Source organism: Bufo bufo, chromosome 2, assembly GCF_905171765.1.
Source record: "Bufo bufo chromosome 2, aBufBuf1.1, whole genome shotgun sequence".
Lineage (NCBI taxonomy): Eukaryota > Metazoa > Chordata > Amphibia > Anura > Bufonidae > Bufo > Bufo bufo.
In genome coordinates this window covers 276,423,519-276,441,188 of record NC_053390.1, presented here as the reverse complement: position 1 = coordinate 276,441,188, position 17,670 = coordinate 276,423,519, and the positions used below count along the sequence as shown (strand labels likewise).

Sequence of the window (17,670 nt, the reverse complement as noted above, 5' to 3'; positions counted from 1 at the left end):
TAAAGGGTGTATCTCACACGGCCTGACCCACACTAGACCTTCTTTTAATTTTGTTTGCCCAAAATGGCTGTATTTCAAATACCTGAATAGAACCTCTGAATATATAGGGTGCATCTCACACGCCCTGATCCACACTAGGCTGCAATTAAATTAGTTTGCCCAAAATGGCTGTATTTCAAATACCTGAATAGAAGTCCTGTATTCAAAGGGTATATTTCACACGCCCTGATTCGCACTAGGACGCTATCAAAGAATTGGGCCCAAAATGGCTTTATTTCAAATAACTGAATAGAAAGACAGTATGTAAAGACGGTATCTCACAATGACATCTGCAGCAAAGGCTGTCAACTAATTTTTTTGTTTAATAACTGAATTTGACAGCAGTATATAACCCTGGAATTTCACACGTGCTGATGCTGCAAGGCCAGAAAAACAGTGGAATCTGGCAAAAAAAGTGTGTTTTTAAAAATCAAGAAAATAATGGCTGTATTTCTAGCTTAACCGCCTCACGTCCGCCCATAGGATATAAACGTCCTATGGGTGGACGTCTATTTCTGACAGCACGTTTTAAAACGTCCTGTCAGAAATAGCAGCTGCACGCTAATCGTGCAGCTGCTGATCGGGTTGCCCGCTGTCAGTGACAGCAGGGCAACCCTAAGACAAGGCAGGGACAGTGCCCAGGTGTCCCTGCCTTCACGATCGCTGCAGACACAGCGCTCACCGAGCGCTGTGTCTGCAGAGAAGGAAGCGCTGTGCGCTTCCTGTTCCGGCCCGGCGGTCATGTGACCGCCGTGACCGGAGAGTGCAGGGGCTGTGTGAGGTCTCTCAGAGACCTCGATCAGCCCTGCTCTGAGGCTGTACAGCGCTGGATTGCTGCTGTACAGCCTCTCTAGGGGTGCATTTGTCCTGTAACTGGGGCTACTATGTCAGCCCCAGTTACAGGAGAAATCAACAGTGAAAAAAAAATAAAAAGTGAAGTAAATGTCCCCAAGAGGTCTTGTATGACCTTATGGGGGACGAAAAGTGTAAAATAAAATAAAGGGTTGAAAAAATAAAATAAAAAAAAGTTTCACATGTAAAAAAAAAAAAAATCCCAAGTAAGGAATAAAAAAAAAAATTAAAAATAGAAAAAATAAAATAAAATAAACATATTAGGTATTTCCGCGTCCATAAAAACCAGCTCTAGAAAAATATCACATGACCTAACCCCTCGGGTGAACACCGTAAAAAATAAATAAAAAAAACTGTGTCAAAACAAGCAATTTTTGTCACCTTGCATCACAAAAGGTGCAACACCAAGTGATCAAAAACGCGTATGTCCCACAAAATGGTACCAATAAAACCGTCACCTCATCCCGCAAAAAATGAGCCCCTACATAAGAAAATCTCTCAAAAAATAAAAAAACTATAGCTCTTAGAACATGGAGACACTAAAACATAATTTTTTGAGTTTCAAAAATGCTATTATTGTGTTAAAGTGAAACAAATAAAAAAAAGTATACATATTAGGTATTGCCGCGTCCATAAAAACCAGCTCTAGAAAAATATCACATGACCTAACCCCTCGGGTGAACACCGTAAAAAATAAATAAAAAAAACTGTGTCAAAACAAGCAATTTTTGTCACCTTGCATCACAAAAGGTGCAACACCAAGTGATCAAAAACGCGTATGTCCCACAAAATGGTACCAATAAAACCGTCACCTCATCCCGCAAAAAATGAGCCCCTACATAAGAAAATCTCTAAAAAAATAAAAAAACTATAGCTCTCAGAACATGGACACATTAAAACATAATTTTTGGGTTTCAAAAATGCTATTATTGTGTAAAACTTTAATAAATGAGAAAAAGTATACATATTAGGTATCGCCACGTCCGTAACAATCTGCTCTATAAAAATGTCACTTGACTGAACCCCTCAGGTGAACGCTGTAAAAATAAATAAATAGAAACTGTGCTAAAACAACCAATTTTTTGGTCACCTTGCCCCATAAAGTGTTATAATGAATGATCAAAAAATCATATGTACCCAAAAATAGTACTAATAAAAACTGGCACCTTATCCCCTAGTTTCCAAAATGGGGTCACTTCTTGGGAGTTTCTACTGTAAGGGTGCATCAGGGGGCTTCAAATGGGACATGGCATCTAAAAACCATGTGGAGTTCCTTTCCTTCTGCGCCCTGCCGTGTGCCCATATAGCAGTTTACGACCACATGTGGGGTGTTTCTGTAAACCGCAGAATCTGGGTAATAAATATTGAGTTTTGTTTGGCTGTTAACCATCGATGTGTTAAAGAAAAAAATTGATTAAAATGGAAAATCTGCCCAAAAAGTGAAATTTAAAAATTTGATCTCCATTTTCCTTTAATTCTTGTGGAACGCCTAAAGGGTTAACAAAGTTTGTAAAATCGGTTTTGAATACCTTGAGGGGTGTAGTTTCTACAATGGGGTCATTTATGGGGGTATCCACTATGTAGGCCCCACAAAGTGACTTCAGACCTGAACTGGTCCTTATAAAGTGGGTTTTGGCAATTTTCTTATAAATTTGAAGAATTGCTTCTAAACTTCTAAGCCTTCTAACGTCCTAAAAAAATAAAATGACATTTCCAAAATGATGCCAACATAAAGTAGACATATGGGGAATGTTAAATAATAAATATTTTATGAGGTATCACTTTCTGTTTTAAAAGCAGAGAAATTGAAATTTAGAAAATTGCGAATTTTTCAAATTTTTGGGTAAATTTGGGATTTTTTCATAAATAAAGGTGAAATATTTTGACTCAAATTTATGACTATCATGAAGTACAATGTGTCACGAGAAAACAATCTCTGAATGACTTGGATAAATAAAGGCGTTCCAAAGTTATTACCACATAAAGTGAGATATGTCAGTTTTGCAAAATTTGGCCTGGTCAGGAAGGGGGCAAAGGGCCCAGATGGGAAGTGGTTAAATTGCACACTGACTAATCCAGATGTTGTATATTGCCAACAAAGTGTTTTTTTTGTAACAGAATATGAAGGCTGTATATATTAAACTTGAATTTAACACTTGCAGATCTGGAAAATAGTGTTTTTTGGCAAAAAAGTATGTTTTTAAAAACCCAGAAAATGATGGCTGTATTTCTAGCTTAAATTGCACACTGACTAATCCAGATGTTGTATATTGGCCAAATTTTTTTTTTGTTGTAACAGAATATGAAAGCTGTATATATTAAAGGATAACTGTCACATTTAGACCCTAATTTCAATTTTCACATATGTAGTTACTAATAACATGATATTCCAGAATCAGTTACTATTAGACTGACTTACCCCATATTTAATAAGATTCAGCCCTCAGCAACCAGTCTGCATAAAACTGCAATTTCACTAATCAGTTAAGATGGCCACCACTGCCCTCACCCTGAGGCTAATCCCGCCTGCCCTTACGAGCCAGTAACAATAGCCCCCCAAAAGTGTCAGTAACCAGAGCCCTCCCCCTAAAGGGTTAATCTTCTGCAGCACAAAGGGGTCCTCTTACCACATGTTGCTTTCATTTATACACTGAGCAGATGGCAGATCTCCCTTACCTGTTGTGCAATGGTTCAGCTCTGCATTCTCCAAGTCTGCTGAGTGAGGGAGCGTCTGCCAAGCGCAGGGACAGGGAGAAGTGCACACAGCTCAGGCACTGTTATCAGCTGCTGGGAAGGACCTGGCTTTAATCATTTACTTACAGTCCCTGGCTGTCAGTAATCTGACCTTGCACGCAGCGTCCTCCATCCTACTATGAAGGACGGATCATGCCTAGCACCCCCATTTTAAGCTCAGGTAAAAGTAGGCAGTACAGGGAACAAAAATGTGGAATTAAGGGGTAATTAAATATGCAGTGAAAAGTTTAAATAGGGCTACCAAAGTGATATTAATCACCACAATCCAATACTCCCCCCCCAAAAAATATGACAGTTATACTTTAAACTTGAATTTAACACTTGCAGATCTGGAAAATAGTGTTTTTTGGCAAAAAATGATGGCTGTATTTCTAGCTTAAATTGCACACTGACTAATCCAGATGTTGTATGTTGCCAAAAAATGTGTTTTTCTAGTAACAGAATATGAAAGCTGTATATATTAACCACCTCCCGTCCGCCCATAGACTATAAACATCCGGGAGGTGGTTCTCTATTTCTGAATGGACGTTCCAGAACGTCCGTTCAGAAAGTGCAGCTGCACGCTAATCGTGCAGCTGCTGATCGTGTTGCCCACTGTCAGTGACAGCAGGGCAACCCAGAGAGAAGGCAGGGATCCTTCTGGATCGCTGCATACACAGCAAAGATTCTCTCCTATTCTCCTATTCTCTCCCTGAAATCACCAGCAGCATCCTCTCCCTACACCAGCAGCATCCTCTCCCTACACTAAGCACAGCAGAGTGACGTGCAGCGCTACGTGACTCCAGCTTATATAGATGCTGGGTCACATGCTACACTGGCCAATCACAGCCGTGCCATTAGTAGGCATGGCTGTGATGGCTTCTAAGGGCACAGAGTTAAACACTTGTTTATTGGCTGCTCTGCAGCCTTTTAAAAAGTGCAGAGAAATCACCGAACACCAAACCCAAACTTTTACTGAAATGATCGGGTTCGTGTCCGGGTTCCAAAAATCCTGAAGTTCGATACGAACCCAAACTTTACAGTTCGGGTTCGCTCAACCCTAGTCAGTAATTTTCAGTAGCCAAGAAAGAATGAGATACCTCCATACTAATAACAGCTGTATCTCAGTCTGTATAGCAGCTACAGATATGACCAAGTCTTGTTTCAAAGCTAAGAAAATTAGAACAGGACTGCAGTGCTAGCTAGCATATCGACTCAGAGATAATCTTTAGAAACTTGGTCAGGAGTAAGTTCTGCAGGCATTACCTGCAGATATCACTCCTTTTCCTGTTTCTAAAGGTTCTATTTCTATGGTATAGCACCACGATCCTGGTTTTGTTTTAAAGCTTAAAACAAAATCTGGGTCATATCTTTTGCTGCCATATAGCCTGAGTGTCACGGATGGTGTTGCAGAAAGCTGGAACTTATAAATAAACATCCGACTGGCTTGATCCCAAACTAAGGAGCATATGGGTGAGCCCTATAAAACCCCTAGAGCTCTCCCTGACTGCTATGCCCATGCAAAGATCTTTATGGTAGACGATTGCATGCCCTCGTACCTTATACTATGTGACACCTGAAAACCCTATAATAGTGAGGGGACACGACCACCGGCTCCCTGCACTTAATACAGACGGAGTCAGGGTCACCTACAATCAAGCCAGCAAGAAACACAATAAAGGAAACAGACTTATCTGAGGAATCAGGAGAAGCAGCCTCCAGCAGTGAACACAATACAGGAAGAAGTATAAACCGCAAAGTGAGGCAGTATGGGAGGGAATTTAAAGGGAGACAATCAGTGCAAATAGGTGACAGCTGGGAGAAGGAAAAGAGATGAGAAAGTGAAACCAAAACAAAGAACATCATACAACAGGTAGAGAAGAACGTCTGCCAGATCTTCTCACAGAGCTGGCGGTGACACTGAGATATTCTTTTTTTTTTATAGCGTTTATTTAACACTTTTACATTAAGTACAACAGTCCCAAAGGGAAGGAACAATTTATCATAGCACAATCACTCGCATAAGCAAGTCCATCATTAACATATTTCTTGACAGTAAGAGACATAAGTGTGACTTTAATACAAAGCATCACTGTCATCGCTAAGTTGCATCCAGAACTCACTCATTGACATTCACACTCTCATACACACACTTGGGTAGTACAGTCTCCACCGCCAACAATCCATCAAGCCGTGCCTTCAGCTTGCACCCACAGGCCCCAAATTTTGTCAAATCGATCAGGCACTCCCCTTGCTTCATATGTCAATTTGTACATCTGAAGGTCCACTGTAGGACACTTGGGAGGTTTCCAGTTCAAAAGTATGTTCTTCCTCCCATAGAACATCAACATTCGTAACAATGTTCTACTGTATTTGGATGGAGTCAGTTCAGAAACTAATCCCAGTACACATACTACCGGGTCACAAATCCCCGGAAGTCCCAACTTAACGTTAATAAAGTTGCACACTCCCTTCCAATACACCTGCATTACCGGGCACAGCCAAACCATATGAAAAAAGGAGCCCCTAGCCTCTCTACATCTGTCACACCCCTGGTTCGGTATTTGCCGCATCTGATAAAGACGCATCGGGGTTAAGTATACCCTATGCATCCATTTAACTTGAATGAGCTGATCCAGAGCACTTATAACAGACGTCCTCCACCCCAGACGCCACTCCTCCAAATGAGAGTCTTCCAACTCAGGGATATCCTCTGACCATCTAACAAAGGATCTCGGATAGGAGACTCTTGCATCTTAACAATTTCAGTATAAAAGGAAGAAATTGGTTTGTACGGATGTTCCCTCCTGGCTACTGATTCCAGTGGTCCGCACTCTAAGTTCAGGGTCAGGGATTTAAACTGCTTTCCACAAGCATGTCTCAATTGGAGGAAGCGGTAAAAGCTCGTCCGGGGCAGCAGGAATTCTGATCGCAGACTCTCGAAGGAGCGAAAACCCCTTCATGGAACAGCTGTGTTAGATACTTAAGACCCTTCCGAGGCCAGAATTCAAAACCTAAAAGGTGTAAGAGCTCGGGAAGGTGCTTATTGCGCCACAGTGGGGTGTATGGGGACCAGGTTTCTCCTGTCTGATTCTCGATATGTGTCTCCACAAATCTTACCCAAGCCTAAATAACTGTCACCATAGTATCCGTATACTTCCTAGGACCTATAGCACCACCTCCCCTATACACCAGATTCATCAGAGCTTCATAGGACCCAACCAATGCCGCCTCCAATACTACCGTTGGGTTATTGGCATCAGCCCTAATCCACCAAGATGCGTACATTAAGTGAGTTGCTATATACGTAGTAAATATACATATCTGGGAGTTGCAATCCCCCTTGTGAATATGAAGCCTTCAGTGTCTTTCTTGCTAATCTTGGGGTCTGGTGATGCCACAGGAATCGGGACATGGCTCTATCTAAAGCGTCGAAATGGGATTTAGGGATCCTCACCAGAGCTGCTCTATATACATACAACAGTTTGGCTAACAACACCATTTTAATGATGTTGATTCTGCCTACTAGGGTCAAGGGAAGGTTTTCCCAGGCTTCCAACTTACGTGTGACATATTCCATGGTGGGTCTCAAGTTTAATTGGCAGAATTGCCGATGGTCCCTATGAATATAAATCCCTAAATAAAGAAAGCTGTCCACCACTCTCAGGGGAGACACAGGGGAGACATCTATGCCCTCATCCACGTCTACTGTACATAGACTGGATTTGGCCCAGTTCACCCGTAATCCTGAGTACCTACCATATCCATTTACCACATCTAGCAGGGCTTCTAAGGAAGGGCCAGGATCAGCCAAGTACACCAACAGGTCGTCCGCGTACAACGACACCTTCTCCTGAATCCCGGCTATCGTCCACCCTTCTATCAGAGAGCTATTATTAATCAACTGTGTAAGGGGTTCCATTATTAGGGCGAACAGCAATGGGGAAAGAGGACATCCCTGTCTGGTGCCTCTATACAACCTGAAGGGGCGGTAAATAAATCCATTCACCCTAATGCGTGCCGTAGGCGCCTGATATAACAGTTGGACCCACTTGATAAAAGAAGGAGGGAATTGAAGGCGAAACATTGTTTCCCAAATGAAGTGCCACTCTACTGAGTCAAAGGCTTTCTCATTATCGAGAGACGCCAAGACCCTTGAACCCGCATTATCATGCCTAACCTGCAAGTTTGTAAATAATCTCCTGAGGTTTATATCAGTTGTCTTTCCGGGCATAAAACCTGATTTGTCTGTCAATGATGGACAGGACTACCCCGCTAAGTCGCTTGGCCAGGACTTTGGCTAAGATTTTCGCGTCCGTATTTAGTAGGGAAATTGGCCTGTACGACGCACACTGATCCGGAGGCTTCCCGGCCTTGTGAATCACCAAAGGAAGAAGGCAACCTTCCGGATTCATAGGCATAGTTAAAAAGTTTAAGCAAACGTGCAGATTGCAAATTGACATCCAACCTGTACCATTCGACCGGGAAGCCATCCGGACCAGGTGACTTTCCAGCCGCCATATCTTCAATTGCGGCCTTGATCTCCCCTTCATCAATAGATCCTAAATATGTACTATCTGCCCCAGCCAAAGGTGTAAGGGGGATGGATTGAAGGAATGAACGGATCTCATCCGGGGTCAAACTGGTTTTAGAACTGTACAGGTCGGTATAGAATTGATCAAACTGTTCACAGATATCTCCCGGCCGATATACCTTCAATCCATCTCCACAGGTAATGTGTCGGACTACCGTCTGTGGCACCTCAGTTCTAGCCAGGAAAGCTAGGGCACTCCCGTTTTTGTCTCCGTCTGCAAACACTAGGTGCCTTTGGAATAGTAGCCTCTTCTGGGTATACTCTGTTAGATGTAAACTAAGCTTCCTCTGTGCCTCGTCCCATAGTCTACGATTCTCAACATTCGGGTCTGTGGTATAAGCATGTTCTTTCCCTACCACCTCTTCTTCTAGTTTGGCTCTAGTGGCACCTAATTCTTTCCTATGTGTTGCGATCGCCTGAATCAAGGTTCCACGCAATACAACTTTAAAAGCTTCCCACTCCACTAACGGATTAGTTGAGCCCTCATTGAGTTCCCAGTAATGCTTCATACCTTGTTGCGCAGCCCAAACCACTGGTAGGACCTCCAGCCATTTGCTATTGAGCCTCCATATTCTTTCGGCAGGCGCAAGGGGCTGTCTCAGAATTACCATTAAGGGGACATGGTCAGAAATGCCTCTCGGCAAATATTCAGCTACCGCCAGAGAGGGTAACAAGTCCCTACTAAGGAACACTAAATCAATCCGGGAGAGCGCCGCATAAGAGGCAGAGTAACAAGAGTATTGCCGAACTCCAGGATGCATATACCTCCAGCCCTCCGTTAGAGCAAATACCTCTGCCCAGGAATTCAACGCATCATTATGGGTACCACTAGGGCGAAGCCTATCCATCGACCGGTCCAGAACCGCATTGTAGTCTCCAAGCACAATCAGAGGCACCGGGGGCATTGACGCTACTCGTTTCATAATCTCATCCAATATCTCCCTCTGAAAAGGGGGAGGGGGCACATTAACCCCTACCACAAGGTAATCAATGTCTCTGATTGCGGCGTGAAGAATCACAAAACGTCCCATCATATCAGTTTGAACTGAGTAAGATCGGAAGGGACTTCGCCACCAGAATTGATACGCCTCTCGCCCTGGAATTATACACAGCGTGGTAAGCCACCCCCACCCAGGGCCTCCTCAGTGCCAGAAGTTTCTGCCCTTGCAGATGTGTCTCCTGCAATATCAGTATATCAGGGTTAAGGTTCCTTAGGAAATTGAAGACAAGGGACCTTTTAATTTTGTCATTTAGACCCCTGACATTCCAGAAGACAAACCGACAGACCGTCATCATGGCGGAATGGCAAAACTATATCTCAAGAGGATACCGCACCACCCAAGCCATACACTCACACATTCATACCAACTCTTCAAAAATAAAGCGAAAACATCCCAATATGCCCAGAACAGCAGGCAATACCCCCCTCCCTGCCTAGATACCCAACACTCATTCGTCTCACTAGTAGATAAGGACGGGGAGACCCGTTCTAAACCCACCACTCTAGGTAAACAACTGAACTGAACCTAGGTAGTAGGACATCTTAATCATGGCCCATTCAGCTCCATTCTATATCATGACCATCTTAAATATAGGTTGAGACCCACAACCCACAAGTCTCTTTATACTCAGCTCCTGCGGTCAAGCCAGTCAGAAGCTTCTTCTGGGGTAGAGAAAAATTTCACCAGCTCTGCATCTTGGACTCTGAGCCGCGCTGGATACATCATGGCGTAGACAAGTCCTTTCTCCCGCAACCGAGCTCTCACCGCCGTGAATTGCCTACGCTGTTTCTGGACCTCTGTAGAAAAGTCCGGGTAGAAGGAAATCCGGGTGTTGTCAAAATGAATGTCCTTCAGGCGATGGGCCGCCGCCAGCACAGCATCGCGATCTCTGTAATTTAGGACTTTGAAGATGAAAGGACGTGATGGGGCCCCAGGGGGTAGAGGACGGGTGGGAATCCTGTGGGCCCGCTCCACTGCAAAGTTCACCGAAAGACTGATGGGGTCAAGGACTTGCTTAATAAGACGCTCCGCGAATTCTTCAGGGGAAGGGCCCTCCGCTTTCTCAGGTAATCCCATAATACGGATATTGTTCCTTCTATTACGATTTTCGGCGTCCTCCACTTTCGCCATCAGGGTCTTAACTTGATTTTGCAGAGCGCGGACCGCAGAGTCATCACGTTGAGCCCTATCCTCCACCTCTCCCAGCCTCCTCTCCACCTCAGTCGTTCTCTCCCGTATCTTGTCGATATCATGCCTGAGGAGAGTGAGGTCTGCTTGGACATGGTCAATTTTGACCGTGAGCGCCGATTGGCAGTTAGTGATGGCCGCTATAACCTTTGCGAGAGCCACCTCCCCGACCTCCCAATCTTCTGTTTGGCTCATATTGTCCAGCATTAGCTTAGGCGGGATAGAAGGCCCTGAGGTGCCCGTTTTGCGGCCCCTAAATCGATCCCCCGTTCACTAAACAATAAAGGCAGCAGTCCTCCAGCAATCACCTCTCTCTGAGGTTAAAGGAACGCCAGCTGCACCGCTTATGGCCTAGAACATAAGTAGGTCCTCTCCCCGGAGAAAGGGACGGTATCACAGCGCCCCAGCACAGCTTCACTCCACGCCAGATATGTCCCTCTTGTAAGACAGGAGAAGGGAGACGTCTTTACCTGCAGCGCGGGTATCAGAAAGAAAAGGCAGCCACCTCTAATGCCGCGATCAAGATGGCGCCCGTGTTGAATTACACATGGGGGGATCGTAAGCCAGTAATCCGGCCGAAGGAGAACCGGGGGGGTCACACCAATCCGTAGCTCCAGGCTCTGCTCGATTTCCGGTATCGGTAAGTGTAACGGCAGAACACCCCTCTCCCCTCACTCTCACCGAGAGGTCTGCAAGTCCGGGATGCCGCTTGGCGTGCAGGCCTCGCTCAGAGAGACAGTCAGGCAGCGACCGCAGGGCAGACAATCAGGCAGCCGTCAGACAGGCCAGTTACTAGGTTTCTCGGAGGGTCTCTAGCTAGAAAACCAGGATCCAAAGATGCAGATGGTCAGGATAAATCCAGGATACCGCCGGAGCTGAAGTAACCTGCGACCTCACGCCATGACAGTCAGCGACACTGAGATATTCTAGGTTGAAGCAGCTGTGATCCCTTCAGCCAGCATGGTAGAGAAGAGAGAAGAGGTGGGGCAACATAGGGACATTCTGACAGACTGTAGGGAATGGGAAAAGTATCGAACCTTCTTTTCTTGTACAACTGCATCTGACCAGACGGGATCAAGATAAAGCTTGTAATTGTATTGTTCTGCTCCATTACATAAGAAAAACAATGAGAATAATAGGTTTAGAATTTCCACAAATAATGGAAATGAATGTCATCTGACAGAAGCATAGCATAGCTGTGCTATTTTATCCTGTATTTTTGACAGAATCATGACTGAGCCTCCGATGCAGATGTGAGTGAAGCCTGACACGACTTCTGTACATGTTGTCAATCAGAGAACATGCAGCATACTTGCTCTGATTGTCCTCTTTTTTTTCTTTCCAGAAGAATAGTAAGCAGATGATCCCTTACTCATCTAATCACACCTCTTTACCAAAGCAACAAACACATAAGCATCATTAAAGTCTACATTTTGCACAGTTGCTCCTGTTCCTACCTATCTTTAGTGTAAAACCATGTGGACCTCTTCTGTAACGGAACCCATTGTAGGCTACAGCAATCGCAATAACGATTATTACTAGAGAGGAATGTCTAATATATTTCTGATGGATGGAGAGGGTTTCTGTCAGCCATAAAAGTTATTTTCTCACTGAATGTCACCATAAACAATTTTTAAAATAAATTTTACAAAATAACCAGTATGACGAACCAGGGCAAACTGGACTCCTGCATAGGGTTACATGGTTAAGGTGCAGCAATAACATATGGAGATATCGTTTGTCTAGCTTTGTGATTATTGCTTCCTAAAAGAGTTCATTCAATAATATCTGCTCATACAAGATGCATTTGCATGATGTTTGGCTGCATTTTTTATTTAAAATTACAGGAATTTGTTTTTACTTTTAAAAAAAGGTAGCAAGACTCAAAGTATGATCAAACAATTGGTGTGAAATAGCATCCCATCTTAATCCGCACCCCCAAAATCACATCACCTATTTAAGATGTGTAAATTTGGCCAGAATTGTTTGTGGTAAAGATAGCAAGTTAGCAACCCTACGCAGCGGATGACCAACTGGCTTTAGCTATTGATGTTACATTATCCTTTGAGTTGACACTTATTTTTCTGCAGAATGTTAGGTATGTTGGGATGGACTTGTAGGGAATGCTTAGAAAGCATAGTTGGTGTGTGATGGCAAATTAAAGCCCATCTGGCACATAAATAACTGACCTGTTCAATAAGCACTTGACTACAGATTTAAATTTAATGTCCACTAAACCAATTACTTGTGTTCTGTTACATTTTAATAGGTATCGTTATGCAATATACTGTCTTTTTATTGATGACATTTACATACTTGATTATCTCAAGTGTTCTTTTTCTACAGTTCAGTACTCTTTGTAGCCTGTGCACTTTCATAGTCAGGAAACCTATCTGCGTCAGTTTTAATATACTTAATAAACCTAATTTATATAATATAGAGAAATAGACCAGGCACTCTGTATATGTAGCCAAAACGAGATATTTATTTAATATACATATAAAATTAATTATTAAAAATACCTAATGTGGCATAACAGCATAAAACTTGGCACAAAGTAATTAGCAGCAATATCCAATGTTCAATGTTACATAAAATGTAGCAGCAATGTAACAATGTGGCAGCAATAATGTAACAATTAATAGCAATTAATAGTTAGAGTTCAAACCGCGATCTAATAGCAGCAATAATATAGTCCAGCCATAAAAAAAACACAAACTGATCGTGCGTTTATACATCCATACAGCAGGGAATATAACTGATAGCAGCATAAGTATAGTTCATCATGAGAAAACCGCAAGAAAGCTTTGCATATAATTCCAAGTCCAAAATGTCTTTAAATATGCACAGTTCCGCTCCTGGCTCACTGTGCTAGTGCAAACAAATAGGTTACCAGTCTTTTCAATCTTTTCATTATAACCGGAGAGACCAGTAGGTACAATGCGGTAAGCACCCGTGGTGGCGTCCCACCAACTTGTAGTTGCTGATACAATGTTACCTTAATCTGGTCGTTTCACCTTTCTGAATGCGGACTTGATGGTCTGTAATCGAGCGGATGTCAGCTGACTCTGTGTCCAGTGTCATCAGCAGGTTGTGCGCTCAGTGAGACCAAGCATCGCCAGAGCTTTTTGTTTCAGAGATTTGATTAAAATCCAGGGGAGACTCTTTGCCAGCATGCCGGTGCAAGGTGTACCCCTTCCTCAGTGGTAACCCTGCAGTGTTTCCCCTCCTTCTTTTATATTCCAATCCAAGTAAATATCAAGAGCTGGACCGGAATCACAATGTTCCAAAGGTAGATGTAAAACCCGCATTTACTATGATGCGTTTCCCATGCGGTTTTTATTGTCAAATTGCGGTTTTTATGCCATAGCTGCTTAAATGCAATATAAAACACAGTGGATGTTTAAAAAATATAAAATATATTCAATTTCACTCAAATAAAAGATAAAAACGTCAATTATTCCTCAATGCAGCCAGAAACGTTAACAGGTTGTGCCGAAGTGTATTCAATTTCACTAAAATACACATTCAATCCTCAATACAGCCACAGATGTAGAAAAACTATATCGAGATCACACTTGTAAATGTAAAGCCCAGATATTCCATGATACAGCTTCTATGAATTTGCTATATAATTTTTATTAAGTTACATTTTAGATTCAATGTGGGACCCAATAGGTGTTAAATAAGTCCAGATATATTCAATAAATATTAAATAAATCTGGAATGTATGCAATTTCACTGCCACACATAATAGGATAATTCCTCAGTCTGGCCACTGGATATGGGAACAGATGGGTTCTCTGATATGCGCCTTCTATGAGCACCTATAGCACCGGGGGGGGGGGGGGGGAAGGGGGCAAAATGGTATGTCCCCCACCGTGTTGGAAAAGGACACATTCACAGGAACCCAAACAATTCCCAATCCGCATTTAACCCATTTGGTGCCAATGAGCCGAAATCAAATATCAATTTCGATTCTAATCTGGACATCTTTTTTACCAGATCACCTCCCCTCCAGTCTGGTTCTACTTTGGCTAAAGCTGTGTATTTCAAGCCAGTGGGGTCTTTATTGTGGCATGTTTTAAAGTGCTTTGATACGGTATGGTTCTCATAGCCCCGGCGTATGTTGGCCACATGTTCAGAGACCCTTTTTTTTTTTTAAGTCTCTTCGTGTGGCCAACATATTGTTTCTTACAGGGGCATGTCAACAAATAGATGACACTCTTGCTATTGCAAGTCAAAAAGGTTTTTTATCTCATGTGAATAGCCATTACTATTAGAGATGGCCTTCACAGTTTTTTTAGGAAAATTTGTTATTTTGCAATTAGGGCATGAGGTTACATCTATAGAACCCCTCAAAGTACAGCCAATGTTTGTCTTTCGGTTGATTCAATCTTTTAGCTGTAGGGGCTATCTTTACGCCCAGATTGTCAGCACGTGTGTATACTATTTTGGGTTTTATTGGTAGCACGGGTCCTATGATTTTGTCTTTTAATAAAAAAGGCCAATGTTTAATAATACTGGCTTCCACTTTCTTATGCTGGGTATTAAAAGGTAACACAATCTGTAATCCTTCATGTGGCATCGGATCATTTTGGGGTTCTATCATTTTCTCCACAAAAAAATCTTTGTGGTCCAAGTCTTTAACCTTATTCAGAGCTCCTTCAATACATTAGTTTGGATAATTCTTATCCATAAACTGCTGTTTCAGGATTTCAGCCTCTTTCATAAATGTGTTGTCAATTGTGCAGTTTCTCTTGAGGCGTCTGAATTGGCTAATGGGAACATTCAGCAGCCACCTAGGAAGGTGGCAGCTAGAATGTAATATAAAATTATTCTTGGCTGTTGGCTTGTGATAGGTGCTACAAATCAACTTGTCTGCATTGACATCAATATTCAAATCTAAAAATTCAATATGGGTTTTGCTAATATTTGATGTAAAATGGAGGTTCAGATTATTGCAGTTGATCTCAGATAAAAACAAATTCAATGCTGAGTCTGATCCTCTCCATATAAAAACAACGTCGTCTATGTACCGCCACCACGAGTGCTTACTGCATTGTACCTACTGGTTTCTCTGGTTATATTGAAAAGATTGAAAAGACTGGTAACCTATTTGTTTGCACTAGCACAGTGAGCCAGGAGCGGAACTGTGCATATTTAAAGACATTTTGAACTTGGAATTATATGCAAAGCCTTCTTGCGGTTTTCTCATGATGAACTATACTTATGCTGCTATCAGTTATATTCCCTGCCGTATGGATGTATAAACGCACGATCAGTTTGCGTTTTTTTATGGCTGGACTATATTATTGCTGCTATTAGATTGCGGTTTGAACTCTAACTATTGCTATTAATTGTTACATTATTGCTGCCACATTGTTACATTGCTGCTACATTTTATGTAACATTGGATATTGCTGCTAATTACTTTGTGCCAAGTTTTATTCTGTTATGCCACATTAGTTATTTTTAATAATTGATTTTATATGTATATTAAATAAATATCTCGTTTTGGCTACATATACAGAGTGCCTGGTCTATTTCTCTATATTTTTTACCATTTACTTGTGGCTGGGTGGGCCACTAAGACCAAGAGCACTTGATCCATATTGTCCAGCTGAAGTGATCCAGAGATATTTTATCTAATCTAATTTATATAATGTATGTATTCGTGGCGAATCGTGTTAAAAAACGCCTATTTCCTGGCTGCAGAGTGCCTTTATAGTGGTGTATACCACTGTGCCTTGCAGTAAACAGCATAGGGAGTCTGCTGTGGTAGTGAAACAATACTGTGAGTCAGTATGACATGCAGATGACAGGCTTCGCTCTTAGAATCACTGCATACTTCACTTATTTGGGCAGCTAAGGAGCGAAAACTGACCAAATAACTCAAGTATGAACTCAGCCATACAGCTAAATGTTAGTGTCAAGAAGAAGCACAATCCTTTAACACCATCAGCAGCTGATTCCACATAGATGTCTACAGAACCTGTTCTATTAAAGGGAAGCTGAGAGCTGAGGACATGGGTTGCTAGATGGCCGCTAGCACATCCGCAATACCCAGTCCCCATAGCTCTGTGTGCTTTTATTGTGTAAAAAAAAACTATTCTATGCATATGCAAATTAACCTGAGAAGAGTCATGTCCCTGACTCATCTCAGGAACAGGACTCATCTCAGGTTAATTTGCATATGTATACTGGTATACAGCGGCTCACCCACCTATTTACCCAAGGACCTGGTGCTCACTCCACGGATTCACCCAAATCCAATTAAGAAGGTGTAAAAATAGAACAATTGTTGGAGGGCACTCAAATACCTGACAACCGCTGATAGGCAATTAATATATTTTTTTTTGCCACTAATACACGCCAAAAAGGGCTTTAGAACATGTAACTGCACTGCTGAATGGCAAATATATATTTTTTGCCACTAATACATGCCAAAAAGGGCTGTCATTGTCTTACTTCACCACACAACGACTAATAAGCCCTTTTTTTCCTCATTAATACAAGCGAAAAAATTCTTTAGAACATGTAACTGCACCACACAAGGGCACATAAGACATAGAAATATTTCCTTGCAATAAACCCTGTTAATGGCTGTATCAAACAGCACTTGCACCCCAATAACAAGAACGGTTTGCTGGAATTACAGAGCTGTATAATGGTAATTTGGATCTGCAGTCAGTGCAGCAAGGTGTATTAGGATTGTTCCTGTTACCCAGGCTGTAACCTCCCCTACTGAACCCTGTTCTGCTTCAATACTGTGGAATGATTCCTCCCTGTCCTTTCCCTAAACTTCTATACATCAAAATAAAAGTTTTAAATCTTTTCTACCACTGTCCTAGCGCCTGCTGACATCTCTCCCTGCACTAAGTACACTGGAAATGGCAGAATTCAAGGTGGCTGAGGCTATTTATAGGGCTGTGACATCACAGGGCTGGCTGTTGATTGGCTGCATGTATGGCATTGTGGGTGATCCCTCATTCCCAGAGTTCCTTGCTCCATGTCCTAACACGTGCAGCAGCCATTTTATGAAAAAATGTCATTCGTTACCACGAAGCATGAAGAAGTTCGGATTCGGTGCAAATCAAATTTTTCCTGAAATTCGGATCGAAATCCACTTCATCAACATCAATTCGCTCATCTCTATTAAGGAGCTTGGTGTTTCCCCCCCCAATTGTTTTTAGACAGATATATTTTTTCGATTTGATCGATCAATATTAGATTGATTAGATTAATATTTATAATTTGTTC

The 17,670-nt window shown here is 42.3% G+C and overlaps 1 protein-coding gene across 2 annotated transcripts in view; it reads left to right on the top strand.

Moving 5' to 3' along the window:
- Positions 1-17,670, top strand: part of MYO18B (myosin XVIIIB) — an 884,719-nt gene that overhangs the window by 297,705 nt on the left and 569,344 nt on the right. The window lies entirely within an intron of this gene.